The following is a 16,056-nucleotide window of genomic DNA, read 5'->3' as shown; positions in this document are numbered from 1 at the left end:
AATCGTGTACAGAGCAGGTGGCCTGATGACCTGAAGTGCACACTGCATCTAGTTGTCCCTTACCATCATATAGGCCAGAAGTGACTGAGGGGTAAATGTATGGAGCTTGGAGAAGTGTTATCTATCCCCAGAAAGAGCGTTATGTGCAAGGTGATAATTCTACAGCCAATCAGCTCCCATATGTAAATTGACAGGTAGCAGCTGATTGGCCATCCATTGTGTTTGATTGATTGGCCTGGGGGCCAATCAAAACACGGGGGGGGGGGGGCTTCGCGGGTGTAGCTATGCTCCGTGTCCCGGCACTTTGAAAATACAAGAAATCGTCTTGCTGTCCCATCGAAGGTAAAAGTATTCGACATCGGCCATGAACCATCGATGATTTTGAATCATCAATAGTCGATGGCCATCCCTATTTCTGGGGATAGATACCACTTCTCCCAGAAAAAAGGAGGGCTGCCGGACTAGTGCAAATAGAACCATGTAATACCCATTGGTCATCACAGGGGATAGGAACAGGTGGAGGAAAAACTGTGTCGTAAGAAGATAAAACAATAAGCCAGTATGGGTCATAGGGTCAACTACTTAGGTTGACAGTCATTCGGTTGACCGCTATAGGTCGACAGTAACACTGTATAAGCGTGCTTCACTCACCACTTGGTACACTACTATATTCTCACTCTGTGCCCACTTGAATAGTAAAGAATGAAAAAAAAAACCTTTAAAAAAAAAAGATTCATATGTGAGAGCAAGCGAGAGAGCGAGAAAGAGCGAGAGAGCGCGCGCGAGAGCGAGAAAGAGCGAGAGAGCGCGCGCGAGAGCGAGAAAGAGCGAGAGAGCGCGCGCGAGAGCGAGAAAGAGCGAGAGAGCGCGCGCGAGAGCGAGAAAGAGCGAGAGAGCGCGCGCGAGAGCGAGAAAGAGCGAGAGAGCGCGCGCGAGAAAGAGCGAGAGCGAGAGAGCGCGCGCGAGAAAGAGCGAGAGAGCGCGCGCGAGAGCGAGAGAGCGCGCGCGAGAGCGAGAGAGCGCGCGCGAGAGCGAGAGAGCGCGCGCGAGAGCGAGAGAGCGCGCGCGAGAGCGAGAGAGCGCGCGCGAGAGCGAGAGAGCGCGCGCGAGAGCGAGAGAGCGCGCGCGAGAGCGAGAGAGCGCGCGCGAGAGCGAGAGAGCGCGCGCGAGAGCGAGAGAGCGCGCGCGAGAGCGAGAGAGCGCGCGCGAGAGCGAGAGAGCGCGCGCGAGAGAGCGCGCGCGAGAGCGAGAGAGCGCGCGCGAGAGCGAGAGAGCGCGCGCGAGAGCGAGAAAGAGCGAGAGCGAGAAAGAGCGAGAGCGAGAAAGAGCGAGAGCGAGAAAGAGCGAGAGCGAGAAAGAGCGAGAGCGAGAAAGAGCGAGAGCGAGAAAGAGCGAGAGCGAGAAAGAGCGAGAGCGAGAAAGAGCGAGAGCGAGAGAGAGCGAGAGCGAGAGAGAGCGAGAGAGAGCGAGAGAGAGCGAGAAAGAGCGAGAAAGAGCGAGAGCGAGAAAGAGCGAGAGCGAGAAAGAGCGAGAGCGAGAAAGAGCGAGAGCGAGAAAGAGCGAGAGCGAGAAAGAGCGAGAGCGAGAAAGAGCGAGAGCGAGAAAGAGCGAGAGCGAGAAAGAGCGAGAGCGAGAAAGAGCGAGAGCGAGAAAGAGCGAGCGAGAGCGAGAAAGAGCGAGCGAGAAAGAGCGAGAGCGAGAAAGAGCGAGAGCGAGAAAGAGCGAGAGCGAGAAAGAGCGAGAGCGAGAAAGAGCGAGAGCGAGAAAGAGCGAGAGCGAGAAAGAGCGAGAGCGAGAAAGAGCGAGAGCGAGAAAGAGCGAGAGCGAGAAAGAGCGAGAGCGAGAAAGAGCGAGAGCGAGAAAGAGCGAGAGCGAGAAAGAGCGAGAGCGAGAAAGAGCGAGAGCGAGAAAGAGCGAGAGCGAGAAAGAGCGAGAGCGAGAAAGAGCGAGAGCGAGAAAGAGCGAGAGCGAGAGAGAGCGAGAGCGAGAGAGAGCGAGAGAGAGCGAGAAAGAGCGAGAGCGAGAGAGAGAAAGAGCGAGAGCGAGAAAGAGCGAGAGCGAGAAAGAGCGAGAGCGAGAAAGAGCGAGAGCGAGAAAGAGCGAGAGCGAGAAAGAGCGAGAGCGAGAAAGAGCGAGAGCGAGAAAGAGCGAGAGCGAGAAAGAGCGAGAGCGAGAAAGAGCGAGAGCGAGAAAGAGCGAGAGCGAGAAAGAGCGAGAGCGAGAGAGAGAGCGAGAAAGAGCGAGAGCGAGAAAGAGCGAGAGCGAGAAAGAGCGAGAGCGAGAAAGAGCGAGAAAGAGCGAGAAAGAGCGAGAAAGAGCGAGAAAGAGCGAGAAAGAGCGAGAAAGAGCGAGAGCGAGCGAGCGCGAGCGAAAGCGAGAAAGAGCGAGAAAGAGCGAGAAAGCGAGAAAGAGCGAGAAAGCGTGCGCGCGAGAGAGAGCGTGCTCGCGAGAGAGAGCGTGCTCGCGAGAGAGAGCGTGCTCGCGAGAGAGAGCGTGCTCGCGAGAGAGAGCGAGAGTTCCTTATTTTGCATTAGAGAACCAGTATTAAGGAAATTAATGGTACTAGGTCATACTGATAGAATAGGAGAAGTAATGCTGACCATCTGTCTGACAAGGAACGTACAGCTCTGGAATTCACTACAGTAACCTAATCATTTACACCGGAAATCGCCAGAAGTTTTCATTAGATGATCAGAAAATGAGACAAACTCCTGAAGGTGTATTTACCAAGATCAAGTTCGGTCTGTACTAGTATTGTGGAGCAGGCATATGCTGGGTCAACTCAGCCAACCCCACCTCACCACTGCTAGGTCCTCCCCTCCACTATATGGTTCCATGTGTCAAATCACAGAAGTCAGCCAGGGGGTATGAAGGGAAAGGGGTACATAAATCTGTGTGGTCTGGTAAAGAGGGTTTGTTGCCGCATATTGCGATTGTGTTTGAGCGAGAAAGACGCTACCCCACGGGGCGGCTCACACTATTCATGGCATATTAAGGCTAGGTGTACGAGGACACATCTGTATGTGTTTGAGCGAGAAAGACGCTACCCCACGGGGCGGCTCACACTATTCATGGCATATTAAGGCTAGGTGTACGAGGACACATCTGTATGTGGAAGTCAAAACTAGTATTTTAGAACAAAAAAAAAAATCTGTTTCACATCACAAAAGGCCTTGTAGGTACTGTAACAAACTTATGGCATTACACCTTACTTCATCATCATCCTCTTCCTCAGTTATAGGGGTCTAGAAGTGGTCCATTGCTACATACAGAGTGCAACACAACAGAGCCCATGCAGAAAACTAGCAGCACAACTAGGCGCCCACAAGCCACATACACATTGCTGCAGAAACAGTCATCGGTTTTGTTGCAATTCCCGAGTACACAGAACTGGTCAGACATTCCCGTCAATAAGATGATTCGCTTTTCTCAGGGTTAGATACATTTATTTATTAACAGTTTCTTATATAGCGCAAAAAGAAGAAAAAGTAGCGCTAGTACGCCAATGAATATTCACAATATTTAATGACATATAAAATCATGTAAAACACTTGAAATAAAGACAGCAGGATCCGTTCCTATAAATGCCACCAGAGTTACCACATAGGTATTCAATGACTTTTATCGCCAGTCATGACGATAATGTTTTTAGATTCACCATTAATTTGCCGGCTTTTTTGCGGCGATTCGCCATGCATGGGGATTCGCCGGGACTCGCCGAGTCACCCTATTCAATGTGGCTGAGATTCGCCGCCCCTAACGGCGAATCTCAGCCAATCCGGCGTATCCCTAAACAGCTCCATTACTGTAGTCAGTGTTTAAGAAATTGCAGTAAAATGCAAAAAAAAAAATGCAAATTACTCTTAAAAAACGATTCCAATACAGCAGACTGCAAAAGCTGTGTAATCTCCTCAAAGGCCAAACGAAGGAGTGAGGTGGGGAGGAGATTCATGGGTAATTGAGGTGAATCATGGGTAATAATGCATTGTGGGAGAAAAAAAAATACCAGAAAAAATTAAATATATATTTATATAGCACTTCTACAACCATAAAATCACACAAGGGCAACAAATAATATTAGATTACACTTGCAGAGTTAAATTGAACACTTAAAACCAATTATTTCAGAAGTTCATATAAAAGTTCACCATAAAAAGATGACGAGGGAAACTCGGTGAAGAACGGCGATATGAAACAAGAAATAGATTCGCCAACTTCTCATTGAATACACTATTGGCAAATCATGGCGAATCCCAATGAAAAATCCTATTGACAAAGCCCGGCGATTTGCAGCGCATAACATATGGCGAATTGTCCTTCATTCGCCGGTCGCCATCGGCGAATATAGCTCATTGAATAGGGTGATTCGCTTTTGGAGCTCCAAAAATCGCAGACACACACGAAAAAATCACAGATTCGCCATAAAACTTGGCGAATCTGCCTCAGAATACCGCCCCCAATGCAGTCCAGAATGATAAATCAACCCCACATGGGGGACACCAGTGGACGGTGTGATGAAGGTGGGTGGATGTTTATAGTTACCACAATTAGATCACCAGGAGGAATAGTTCCATTAGGAAACCACCACTGAACCTGGTACTTTCACCCATTTGGGAGAGACATTGCTGCTATGCATTCCTAATGGCACTATTCCTCCTGGTGATCTAATTGTGGTAACTATTAACATCCACCCACCTTCATCACACCGTCCACTGGTGTCCCCCATGTGGGGTTGATTTATCATTCTGGACTGCATTGGAGTCTATGTGGTAACTCTGGTGACATTTATAGGAACGGATCCTGCTGTCTTTATTTCAAGCGTTTTACATGATTTTATAAGTTATTAAATATTGTCAATGTTCATTGGCGTACTAGCGCTACTTTTTCTTCTTTTTACCCTCTTTCTTAAGGGAATACTCACCCCTTTCTAGTAGCTGCTTCACCAACGCAATCCTAACCAGAGCCCAGTTTTTGTTGCTTCTGGTGTCTTATATAGCGCACACATATTCCGCAGCGCTTTACAAAGTATAGTTAAACATTCACATCAGTCACTGCCCCAGTTGGGCTTACACTCTATATTCCCTACTACATGTACACGCACATACAGACATTCTAGGGTTAATATTGTTGGGAGCCAATTAGCCTACCAGTATATTTTTGGATTGTGGGAGGAAACCGGAGTACCCGGAGGAAACCCACGCAAGTACGGGGAGAATATACAAACTCTGCACAGTTAGAGCTATGGTGGGGATAGAACCCATGACCTCAGCGCTGTGAGGAAGTAATGCTAACCATTACACCGTCCGTACTGCCCCGTATATATATAACACATGGTGGGGATAGAACCCATGACCTCAGCGCTGTGAGGCAGTAATGTAACCATTACACCGTCCGTACTGCCCCGTATATATAACACATGGTGGGGATAGAACCCATGACCTCAGCGCTGTGAGGCAGTAAAGTAACCATTACACCGTCCGTACTGCCCCGTATATATAACACATGGTGGGGATAGAACCCATGACCTCAGCGCTGTGAGGAAGTAATGCTAACCATTACACCATCCGTACTGCCCCGTATATATAACACATGGTGGGGATAAAACCCATGACCTCAGTGCTGTGAGGCAGTAATGTAACCATTACACCATCCGTACTGCCCCATATATATATAACACATGGTGGGGATAGAACCCATGACCTCAGCGATGTGAGGCAGTAATGCTAACCATTACACCATCTGTACTGCCCCGTATATATAACAGATGGTGGGGATAGAACCCATGACCTCAGTGCTGTGAGGCAGTAATGCTATAACCATTACACCATCCGTACTGCCCCATATATATAACACATGGTGGGGATAGAACCCATGACCTCAGTGCTGTGAGGCAGTAATGTAACCATTACACCATCCGTACTGCCCCGTATATATAACACATAGTGGGAATAGAACCCATGACCTCAGCGCTGTGAGGCAGTAATGCTAACCATTACACCATCCGTACTGACCCGTATATATAACACATGGTGGGGATAGAAACCATGACCTCAGTGCTGTGAGGCAGTAATGTAACCATTACACCATCCGTACTGCCCCATATATATAACACATGGTGGGGATAGAACCCATGACCTCAGCGATGTGAGGCAGTAATGCTATAACCATAACACCGTCCGTACTGCCCCGTATATATAACACATGGTGGGGATAGAAACCATGACCTCAGTGCTGTGAGGCAGTAATGCTATAACCATTACACCATCCGTACTGCCCCGTATATATAACACATGGTGGAGATAGAACCCATGACCTCAGCTCTGTGAGCCAGTAATGTAACCATTACACCATCCGTACTGCCCCGTATATATAACACATGGTGGGGATAGAACCCATGACCTCAGTGCTGTGAGGCAGTAATGTAACCATTACACCGTCCGTACTGCCCCGTATATATAACACATGGTGGGGATAGAACCCATGACCTCCGTGCTGTGAGGCAGTAATGCTAACCATTACACCATCCGTACTGCCCCGTATATATAACACATGGTGGGGATAGAACCCATGACCTCAGCGCTGTGAGGCAGTAATGTAACCATTACACCATCCGTACTGCCCCGTATAGATAACACATGGTGGGGATAGAACCCATGACCTCAGTGCTGTGAGGCAGTAATGTAACCATTACACCATCCGTACTGCCCCATATATATAACACATGGTGGGGATAGAACCCATGACCTTAGTGCTGTGAGGCAGTAATGTAACCATTACACCATCCGTACTGCCCCGTATATATAACACATGGTGGGGATAGAACCCATGACCTCAGCGCTGTGAGGCAGTAATGTAACCATTACACCATCCGTACTGCCCCGTATATATAACACATGGTGGGGATAGAACCCATGACCTCAGCGCTGTGAGGCAGTAATGTAACCATTACACCATCCGTACTGCCCCGTATATATAACACATGGTGGGGATAGAACCCATGACCTCAGCGCTGTGAGGCAGTAATGTAACCATTACACCATCCGTACTGCCCCAGATACATTGCAGTGATTCTGGCTCAGCGTGAGCAAAGCAGACAGAGCGGCACATACACAGCCGTCCTTGGTCAAGTAACGGTGTAAAGGACATGCACAGCAGAATGTAACTGAACTGTTGTCATTGCCATTGTAGTTACCAGAGAGAGAGAGGTTTTGCGGTTGTGGTTTGATGCTCATGGCTGGCATGCAGTGTTCTGCGGAGGGTCCTTGGTGGCAAGACTGAATTTCCCCATTATCATCAATGGAGGCTACGAGCAGACCCATATGTACTAAACTCTAAAATGCTTTAAGCCTACAGGGCTATTATAGCTATTATCAGCGGTAACATGACCAATGGCGATAGCTTGGCTACTGGCAGTGGTGGGGCAATTAGCCCCAATGCAGTGTTCTCTCCCCGATGCCGGCACTTATCAGGATCACGCTTCGGTGCCTCGTGATCTGTAATAAGAAGTTGTTTGAACAGTGATAATCAAACACCCTCCCCCCATATGAAGGCAGAGTAGCAGGAGAGGGATCTTCCCCATCCCTCTCCTGAAGTCTCCATCTGGTATAGACACTCTGCACACAACATGCACCATTAAAAGTCGACACATGAAATAGGTCAGTATGACAAGGTGACCAGGGTTGGACACAAGCATCAGGTCGACAATAGGAAGACCTTTTGACTGTTGACATTCCCATTGTCGACCTAATGCTTGTGTCAAGCTTCCAACCCTGCTGATTATAGCCATGTCGACCTTCAGTGGCCAACACAAGGAGCCATACCCCTGCACAGGCGCAGTGTCAGATTCCCCAGGGGAGTCCTTTACACATGTGAAATCCTTCTCTCCAATGTGGGGACAGTTACAGCGGTCGCTGTGGAGTTCTGTAAAAATATCTGTCCCAATTACTAATAATTAAGGGGGTATTCAATCCCGTATAACGGCTGTCGATCCCTCCCGTCGATCGGCAAAAAGTGGACGTGTCTGTGGATTGTCAATCTGCCTCCGGGATCGCGACAATCCATGGCCGTTATCGGCAGAACGGGTCCGACAGCTCCTAAATTCTGGCTCTTTCTGCCGTGATCCCTCTTCAATGCTGTCGGTAAAGACAGCATTGAATAGGGAACAGCGACGGAACATTGAATACCTTCCTAAAGGTGCGTACACACAGGGGCGATTATTGCTAATATCGCTGGCAATATAGTCGCTGAGCGACCATATTGCCAGCAATGGGAGTGTGCACTGGCGATAAATCGCCGGGTGCGCGCTCCCATTTTTACCCCCCTAGTGATTGCTGGTCGCAGGAACATGCTCCTGCGACCAGCTGATATCCACTGCCGGGCTCCCCCGGCAGTTTCTTTTTCATCAGCGGCCATCTCTGCAAACGGAATACTGAGCGATATATACGCACCTTAAGACTATGGGCCAGATGTATCAAGCTTCACAAAGTGATAAAATAGAAAGTGATAAACAGCCAGCCAATCAGCTCCTACCTGTCATGTTACAGGCTGGGTTTGAAAAATAACAGGTAGCAGCTGATTGGCTGCTTGTTTATCACTCTCCAATTTATCACTTTTGAAGCTTGATACATCTGGCCATATATAATTTCTTATACAATTAAGCAGCAAAAAGTTTAACCATACTTTATTATACGCAAAGTATTAAAATCTGTCTTTTTAGAAGAAGATCAAAGCAATTCCTCTATTTAACGCCTATTTCTATTTCAACCTTTTCCCCATTTAGAAAGAGATAAAAAATGTTGCTGATGGAATGATTCCTAGTCCTAATTATTAATGTTGAGCAGCTATTTTGTTATTACGCAGCATTTCCTGCGGATCAATGTCACTTCGACCTTGCAGTAGAACGCATAGAACGTACAGAAGCGATAGCAGTGTAGAGTGTGGTAGTTATCTGGTGGGAGACACTGACTGCTCCTCTTGCAGGATTGTCTGTGTATGACAGATGCAGGGATGTTAACCAACTTGTACCCAGCACGAAATCGGGAGAGACATGACCCAACAGTGCTGATGCCAGGCATGACTAGAAACAGCGTGGGGCTGGGGCATCATCCTGATAGAGGACATCGCTAACGACCCACGTACACAGACGATATGCACAAAAATACGATGACAGTGGCGCACAAAGCAATACTGTGGGGTTTCTGACAAGCTGTCGCAGGCCAGCACTGGTGACAAAATACCTCTCTATATATGGAACAAAGGCTGACAATACTGTATACTGTATTAATAACACACACTAGTTAAAAGCCAGTTGAAATGACAGCTTCTGCAATGTACTTTCACTTTGAGCTGTGACAGTTTTAGCCCACAAACTCTCCACCCCACCCTTAGTCCCTATCTGCTCCTACCTCCAATCTCTGTCTTCACAGCTCCCTTTCTCCATATCCAGCAAGTTTGAAACATAAAAGTGTCCCCGCAAAAATTACTTTCACAGCTATGCATGGATAAACCTAGTTTGGTTGCCTCCTGTGGTGGCGTGGCTAAGCCCTGTTTGGAGACCTCCTGAGGTGGCAGGACTATGCATGGTTAAACCTAGTCTTGCCACCTACTGAGGTGACATGACTGTGCTTGGGTAAACCCGGTCTCGTCGCCTCCTCAGGTTGCACAGCTATGCGCGGCTAAACCCGGTCTCGTCGCCTCCTCAGGTTGCACAGCTATGCGCGGCTAAACCCGGTCTCGTCGCCTCCTCAGGTTGCACAGCTATGCGCGGCTAAACCCGGTCTCGTCACCTCCTCAGGTTGCACAGCTATGTGCGGCTAAACCCGGTCTCGCCGCCTTCTCAGGTTGCACAGCTATGTGCGGCTAAACCCGGTCTCGTCTCGTCGCCTCCTCAGGTTGCACAGCTATGCGCGGCTAAACCCGGTCTCGTCACCTCATCAGGTTGCACAGCTATGTGCGGCTAAACCCGGTCTCGTCGCCTCCTCAGGTTGCACAGCTATGCGCCGCTAAACCCGGTCTCGTCACCTCCTCAGGTTGCACAGCTATGCGCGGCTAAACCCGGTCTCGCCGCCTCCTCAGGTTGCACAGCTATGCGCGGCTAAACCCGGTCTCGCCGCCTCCTCAGGTTGCACAGCTATGCGCGGCTAAACCCGGTCTCGTCGCCTCCTGAGGTTGCACAGCTATGCGCGGCTAAACCCGGTCTCGTCACCTCCTGAGGTTGCACAGCTATGCGCAGCTAAACCCTTACTCGTCACCTCCTCAGGTTGCACAGCTATGCGCGGCTAAACCCGGTCTCATCGCCTCCTCAGGTTGCACAGCTATGCGCAGCTAAACCCTTACTCGTCACCTCCTCAGGTTGCACAGCTATGCGCGGCTAAACCCGGTCTCGTCGCCTCCTCAGGTTGCACAGCTATGCGCGGCTAAACCCGGTCTCGTCGCCTCCTCAGGCTGCACAGCTATGCGCGGCTAAACCCTTACTCGTCGCCTCCTCAGGTTGCACAGCTATGCGCGGCTAAACCCGGTCTCGTCGCCTCCTCAGGTTGCACAGCTATGCGCGGCTAAACCCGGTTTTGTCGCCTCCTCAGGTTGCACAGCTATGCGCGGCTAAACCCGGTCTCGCCGCCTCCTCAGGTTGCACAGCTATGCGCGGCTAAACCCGGTCTCGCCGCCTCCTCAGGTTGCACAGCTATGGGCGGCTAAACACGGTCTCGCCGCCTCCTCAGGTTGCACAGCTATGCGCAGCTAAACCCGGTCTCGTCGCCCCCTCAGGTTGCACAGCTATGCGCGGCTAAACCCGGTCTCGTCGCCTCCTCAGGTTGCACAGCTATGCGCGGCTAAACCCGGTCTCGTCGCCTCCTCAGGTTGCGCGGCTAAACCCGGTCTCGTCGCCTCCTCGGGTTGCACAGCTATGCGCGGCTAAACCCGGTCTCGTCACCTCCTCAGGTTGCACAGCTATGCGCGGCTAAACCCGGTCTCGTCGCCTCCTCAGGTTGCACAGCTATGCGCGGCTAAACCCGGTCTCGTCACCTCCTCAGGTTGCACAGCTATGCGCGGCTAAACCCGGTCTCGTCGCCTCCTCAGGTTGCACAGCTATGCGCGGCTAAACCCGGTCTCGTCGCCTCCTCAGGTTGCACAGCTATGCGCGGCTAAACCCGGTCTCGTCGCCTCCTCAGGTTGCACAGCTATGCGCGGCTAAACCCGGTCTCGTCGCCTCCTCAGGTTGCACAGCTATGCGCGGCTAAACCCGGTCTCGTCACCTCCTCAGGTTGCACAGCTATGCGCGGCTAAACCCGGTCTCGCCGCCTCCTCAGGTTGCACAGCTATGCGCGGCTAAACCCGGTCTCGTCGCCTCCTCAGGTTGCACAGCTATGCGCCGCTAAACCCGGTCTCGTCACCTCCTCAGGTTGCACAGCTATGCGCGGCTAAACCCGGTCTCGCCGCCTCCTCAGGTTGCACAGCTATGCGCGGCTAAACCCGGTCTCGTCGCCTCCTCAGGTTGCACAGCTATGCGCGGCTAAACCCGGTCTCGTCGCCTCCTCAGGTTGCACAGCTATGCGCGGCTAAACCCGGTCTCGTCACCTCCTCAGGTTGCACAGCTATGCGCGGCTAAACCCGGTCTCGCCGCCTCCTCAGGTTGCACAGCTATGCGCGGCTAAACCCGGTCTCGCCGCCTCCTCAGGTTGCACAGCTATGCGCGGCTAAACCCGGTCTCGTCGCCTCCTCAGGTTGCACAGCTATGCGCGGCTAAACCCGGTCTCGTCACCTCCTGAGGTTGCACAGCTATGCGCGGCTAAACCCGGTCTCGTCGCCTCCTCAGGTTGCACAGCTATGCGCGGCTAAACCCGGTCTCGCCGCCTCCTCAGGTTGCACAGCTATGCGCGGCTAAACCCGGTCTCGTCGCCTCCTCAGGTTGCACAGCTATGCGCGGCTAAACCCGGTCTCGTCGCCTCCTCAGGTTGCACAGCTATGCGCGGCTAAACCCGGTCTCGTCGCCTCCTCAGGTTGCACAGCTATGCGCGGCTAAACCCGGTCTCGTCGCCTCCTCAGGTTGCACAGCTATGCGCGGCTAAACCCGGTCTCGTCGCCTCCTGAGCTGAAGAGGCTACATGAGACTAAACCCAGTCTATTTGGGCACAACAAGCACGATGATTAATGGGCACACGGAACAATGGAGTGGCTCTGTTGGGTATCCATTAATCATGTTGGCTTCTAACTTCTAAGACAATTGAATCATCCCTTAGGAGACCATTCAATTTATCCAAAGAATGACATTGTTATTATCGCCATCAGCAAGGGAACCTGCAGAACCTAATGATCAGAAGCAAAGACAGCTAGGGTCTGACTCTGAAGCAGATGCCGCAGATGTGCTTCTTCTGACTATTGCTACTGCACCTTTAGAGAAAGCACTTCCCCCTGTGTACAAATGTGCGCTTGAGCGTGAAAAGGAACGAGACGCCCACTCCAAGGCGGTGAATCAGTGGTTTTATGGGTACTCACCAGCGGCAACTCAATTGTTTCAACACATGCTGCAATGACATTTCTTCTTGTAGCCCCCTGAGTTGTGAACAGAAATGTGCAAAGCGTCCTGCTTGGGTGCCCAGAGGGGACTTTTTGCGTTGCGCCACGAAACCCAGCACCCCCGGTAGCAATCAGACAATGGGCGCCTAAACAATTGTATACTACTCTGTCTACAGTGGCGTTGGAGATGCAATTTAGGGCTCCCATAAATACAGTTAAATAACTCCCCTGTCTGTCTTCCGATGCCGACATAACCACCAGTCTCATCAACCCTAGGCTAGGTGCTGATTCTCCGTCAGAGTATGGGCCTCCAGTGTGAGCGCTTGTGTGTCCTAAGTAAAATAAACGAAGTTAACGCCATGCCAACATGGATAGTTCATACCTCCACTATCCATGTTGGCATGGAGTTGATTTTAATTAGCGTGGCGAGCGTAGCGAGCCACCGAGCCCGCAGCGTGGGCGAGCGAAGCGAGCCCCGCAAGGGGACTCTGACGCGCGGCGCCATGCTGGCGCCGTGAAAGTAAAGAAGTACCAGGAACTTTATTACCCCTTGCAAGCCTAGTCAGCACCTCTTACGCCGCCGGCACGAGCGGGATCCCGTCTCTTTGGCAGAGAGTGCATCATGCGGCTCTGGATGCAGGAGAAAGAGAGTAAAAACGCTCAATATCCGTGCAAGATGAGGAACGAACTCAGACTTCTTTAAAAACCCACACGAGTTCATCCGACATCTCACATGGCTGCCGTGGACGATATCACGTCTAATCCCTTTTTGCCCTCCACCATATTTTACACATTCATTTGAATATTCACTTATTTCCCTATACACCATTCCCGCTGGGTCATTCGTTCTTCAGCAACGCTTCCCTAATTATCTGCATGTTAGACCTTACTGGGGAAAGTATCTCATTACGGAATAACTCACTGGATGTGAACAGACCATGTACTGATCAATAATGATCAATGGTAATTTCAGCCCGAGCCCTAAAGGCCTTTATTTCAATCACCGCTGCACAGAAGCGGAAGACGCACAAAGGCCTGTAACAAGGCTCCCATATATACTGCAGCCTGACCAGAAGGACAATAAAGGTGTCACCTGAGAAAGCAGACACATATAACAGACTTAACGATGGCACATGACTGTACTGTGTTTCCTCTACTTGGTCGATGGTAACGAATACCCCATTCAAAGCAGCCAAAATGAACCTGCGACTAGCGCTGGTGTGCAAGGTTCTGGGGCCAAATTCCCAGGAAAATTTGCCAGGATTTCACACCTGCTAGCTAGCACAGTTGTTACCGCGACCAGCCCGGGTTACTGGCTGGTCTGAAAGATATTTATCTGGGTCCAGGCAGTTGGGTACGGGCAGTGGGTGGCAGGGTCCAGACTGCGGGGATCAAGGCAGTGGGCGCTTGTAGCGATATTTTGCTGAAATTTTGCTGAATTTGAAAACATTTTGAAAAGACTGGGTGGACGCTCTCAACCAATCAGCATCCGGCCAGTCTTTTCAATATGTTTTCAAATCCAGCAGCGCTTCCTGCCCCGCTGCGCGGAAAATAGCGCTACAAGCGCCCAGCCGCCGCTGCCTGGATCCCCGCAGTCTGAACCCTGCCGACCCCCTCACACCAGAAAATGCAGGGACAAGGGTGGTGTGAAAGGGGCCAACCCGGGAATGTCCCTGCTTGATCCAGGGACCATTTTCCCCGTTAAGTCCCTGCATTTTCTGGTGTGAAAGGGGCCAACCCGGGAATGTCCCTGCTTAATCCAGGGACCATTTTCCCCGTTAAGTCCCTGCATTTTCTGGTGTGAAAGGGGCCAATCCGGGAATGTCCCTGCATTTTCTGGTGTGAAAGGGGTAAAAGAGCCAATGGAGGGTCACAGCGAAAACATGATAAGGTCTCAGGAAGTGACTGAGGGAGAAAGGGGTATGGGTCATTGTGTTGACCCAACTAAGGTCGACATACATTGGGTCGACCACTGAAGGTCGACAGGCCTTAGCACAACACTTTTTTTTCAATATGGGTTTAGGTCAACAGGGTCATAAGGTTGAAATGGTTTTTCATGGGTTTTTCGTCCTGAATGTCGACAGTCAACATGGACACCAAAGAAGTGCGCCGCTACGCTCGGCATGAAATACCGCCTGTCGGCACATGTCGGCAAAAAAACAACCATGTGAAAAACATGTGTCGCCCTTTTGACCATATACCTTCCCATTGCCAACATTATGCATGTGTCCACCTTATGACCCTGTCGACCTAAAGCCATGACCCACGTAAATGAGGTGTCGACCTAAGGCCGGTCGACCCAATGTATGTCAACCTTAACAGTGTCAACCCAACGATCCTATACAGGGAGAAAGAATCCTCCTTCCAGCATTGCAGATCCAGGTTCAGCAAGATGCAGCATCATGTTATCTGCAAGACCAACACTCAAGTGAGACATAGGGCGGTATTCAATGAGCCAGAATCGTTGGTCACAGTGATCCAGATTTAACATTCGCCTGCCAATCGCCGGTTTTTAGCTGTGAATCGCCATGCATGGGGATTCGTGGGGAGTCGCCAAGTCACCCTATTCAACGTGGCTGAGAATCGCCGGCCCTAACGGCGATTCTCAGCCATACCGGCGTTTCCCTATACAGCCGCATTAATGTAGTCAGTTGTTTAAAAAAATGCAGAGAAATGCAAGAAAAAAGCAAATTACCCTGGACAAACGCTTCCCATACAGCATACGGCAAACGCTGGGTAATCTGCTCAAAGGGCAAACGAAGGAGTGAGGTGGGGAGGAGAATCATGGGTAAGTGAGGTGCACCATGGGTAAGAACAGTGCTTTGTGGGAGAAAAAAAAAATACCTGAAGAAATTAAATATATATTTGTATAGCACTTCTACGACCATGACATCACACAAGGGCAGCAAATAATAATACATTAGACTTGCATAGTTAAATAGAACACTTAAAACCAATTATTTCACATGTTCCTATAAAAGTTCACCAGAAAAAGATGACGAGGGACACTCGGTGAGGAACGGCGATATGAAAGAAGAAAAAGGAATCGCCAACTTCTCATTGAATACACTTTTGGCGATTCCCCTCAACTACCGTCGATTCCCCATGTAAAATCCTATAGACAAAAAACGGCGATTTGTAGAGAATAACATTTGGCGATTGCTGCTTCATTCACCGGTCGTCATCGGCGATTTCAGCTCATTGAATAGGGTGATTCGCATTTGGGGCTCCAAAAATCACCGTCAGACACGATAAAAACACAGAATCGCCATAAAACTTGGCGATTCCGGCTCATTGAATACCGCCCAGTGAATGTGACGGCAGATAAGAACCACTTGGCCCATCTAGTCTGCCCCTTTTTTTAACAAGTTACCTCAAACCATATCTGATCCTTATCTTTTTGTCAATATGCCTATCCCAAGCAGGTTTACATTGTACTACTTTCTGTGAAGTAATTCTTCCTCACATTTCCCCTGAATCGTCCTCCCTCTAGTGTCAGTGCATGTCCTCGTGTTCTGCTGCTCCTCTTCCTGTGAAGACTGT

General features: G+C 50.3%; 1 protein-coding gene across 1 annotated transcript in view; it reads right to left on the bottom strand.

Moving 5' to 3' along the window:
* KLC1 (kinesin light chain 1) overlaps window positions 1-16,056 on the bottom strand; it is a 68,950-nt gene that overhangs the window by 14,365 nt on the left and 38,529 nt on the right. The gene's annotated exons all lie outside the window — the stretch shown is intronic.

The sequence above is a fragment of the Crinia signifera genome, chromosome 12 (assembly GCF_055691185.1).
Source record: "Crinia signifera chromosome 12, ASM5569118v1, whole genome shotgun sequence".
NCBI lineage: Eukaryota > Metazoa > Chordata > Amphibia > Anura > Myobatrachidae > Crinia > Crinia signifera.
This window is presented reverse-complemented; position numbering and strand designations above follow the sequence as displayed.